The 2,500-nt window shown below is 50.0% G+C and overlaps 1 non-coding gene across 1 annotated transcript; it reads left to right on the forward strand.

Annotated features, from left to right (window-relative positions):
- Positions 1–1,182: 1,182 nt before the first annotated feature.
- Positions 1,183–1,337, forward strand: LOC143220197 (5.8S ribosomal RNA). Its single transcript, XR_013011586.1, has one exon. It is a non-coding gene; the product is annotated as a 5.8S ribosomal RNA (ribosomal RNA).
- Positions 1,338–2,500: the final 1,163 nt, after the last annotated feature.

The following is a 2,500-nucleotide window of genomic DNA, read 5'->3' on the forward strand; positions in this document are numbered from 1 at the left end:
GCTTTCATATCGTCCCAGGCAGTTGGGACGAAAGACCCCGCTTCGAGGCCGACCGCGTCTAGGTCCTCATCGAATATACTTACCTGAACGTATTTTCTCATGAACATGGTCGGATATATCAATCTGAATTTCGTTCAGAGGGGAGGACAGATCCCGGTTGTGTAGCCTCGTTGCCGTGAGTCGGACACCCATTGCCTCCTTGACGATAATGAAACGGGAGAATGCTTTCGTATCGTCGCCGGAAGTTGTGGGACGAAAAAGACCGCTTCGAGGCCGACCGCGTCTATTAGGTCCTCATCGAATTTTTACCTGAACGTATTTTCTCACGAATATGTCGGATCTGATCTGAATCCCGTTCAGAGGGAGGATCAAAAGATATAATATCGGTTGTGCAGCCTCGTTGCCGTGAGTCGGACACCCATGCCGTGACGATAATGAAATGGGAGAATGCTTTCGTATCGTCGCTGGAAGTTGGGACGAAGGACCGCTCCGAGGCCGACCGCGTCTTAAGGTCCCCATCGAATTTTTACCTGAACGGAGGGGGCATTTTTCTCATCAAAACATGGTCGAATGTGATCTGAATTTCGTTCAGAGGGAGGACAAAGATAATAATAATCGGTTGTGTAGCCTCGTTGCCGTGAGTCGGATACACACCCATGCCGTGACGATAATGAAATGGGAGAATGCTTTCGTATCGTCGCTGGAAGTTGGGTCGAACGACCGCTTAGAGGCCGACCGCGTCTGGGTCCCCATCGAATTTTTTACCTGATCGTATTTTCTCATCAACATAATATCGAATCATGTTTTATATTGAAAGAAATGATAGTAGAAGCGAATTGGCCTCTGCCGCATTATGCTTGTTCTGGACGTCGCCTCAAGGTTCCAGTAATCGGGGTTTCCCCGTCGTTTTCCTTGTGTTTGCGATGTTCGATGGTTTTCTATATAAGGTTCTCTTATATAATGTTCTTTACGCCCGGCCGAAGGATGCGTGTGCCAAGCACACGCCCCGACGGCTTCGTCGTGGACATATATTGTGTCGTCGATATTTTCCGTCGAACGAGTCTACGCCACTCGTTTCGGCGCGGCGACGCCCGCATCTTCGACTTCCCGTTGGTCGGAGGTGTTAGGGTACCGATTTCTAAACGAGTACTTGAGTTGAATATTATTCAATATATATACGATTACCCTGAACGGTGGATCACTTGGCTCGTGGGTCGATGAAGAACGCAGCTAATTGCGCGTCAACGTGTGAACTGCAGGACACATGAACATCGACATTTCGAACGCACATTGCGGTCCACGGATACAATTCCTGGACCACGCCTGGCTGAGGGTCGTTCACGTAACCCATATACTGCTTGCGTTGCGTTTCGTTCCACTCTCTCTCTTTATTATCTTTCATCCTTCACGACCATCCCCGCCGTCCGTTCACGAAATAGAACGGTTCAAGTGCGGGTACCAGAGAAAAGATGAACAGAGAAAGGAGAGAAGGATGCTGGAACGTTCGCGACGTACGAGCGATTAATGAACGTTCGTCGGCGTTCGTCGCGGTCGTGACCGAGATTGCGAGAGCGATGAGTATGTGCTTGCGTGCGATGTGTGAACGCGTTTACGAGAGACAATTGGAACGTGTCACGAACCTGCGTGCGTGAGACTCGCGGCGTCGTGCGTCGTCGTTTTACGTAAACAGACGACCGCCCGTTGAGCCACCGCTTCGTGCCGATTACAAAGTTCTCCCGTACCGTATCTCGCATCCGCCACTGCTTACGCTCCGTGTGTCTTTGGATCACGAATTACAAGCCGCGCCCCCGACGTCGTTTGAAACGAATTTGTATTTGCGAGACCGTGAGAAGTAAAAGGGAAAAAAAAAAATGAGAGAAGTTGAGGAGAAGGTAGTTCGTACAGCCCCAGGGTTCAGAATGCCCAATCCCTCTCGCCGCATAGCAAGTTATACTCCGTGCGGAATTATCGTGCGGCAGACCGTCACGTTTATTGGGTCGTCGTTTAGATACACCACCGACGCTTTCCCACCTGACTGGTAACATACCGACCGAGAACGCGCCGTGCAATTTCATCGAATGCTGACGATACTTGGGATGATTAGAACAGTGTCTGTGCGGAGGAAATGAGAGTATAAGATGCGTAACTGGTTAACGGGATGAATATGTCCCCGTCGTCTCGCATCGCTCTTCCCGCGCGCCTGTTCCCCAGCCACTTTCGTTGAAAATTGTTTCGTGAGCGTTTACTCGTGCGTCGACGATCGTTCCATAGCAGGGTGTGTAACAGAAAGCCTCTAGGTGTGTGTTGTCGTGAACGTTTCTGTACCTCTTGTGACGCGCGTCTGCGTACGTTTCGTATCCGGAGATCGAAAACTTCGCGGCGGGTGCGTAGAATTGGATAGAGTAAGATCCTCTTTGGACGTGGCTCGAAATTGCCTAAAAGTGGAGAGAGAAGAAAAACTTATGAGAGAGTTAATCGGTGTTTTGTCACCCCATGTCTT

The sequence above is a fragment of the Lasioglossum baleicum genome, unplaced genomic scaffold (genome assembly GCF_051020765.1).
Source record: "Lasioglossum baleicum unplaced genomic scaffold, iyLasBale1 scaffold0376, whole genome shotgun sequence".
In the NCBI taxonomy this organism is placed as follows: domain Eukaryota; kingdom Metazoa; phylum Arthropoda; class Insecta; order Hymenoptera; family Halictidae; genus Lasioglossum; species Lasioglossum baleicum.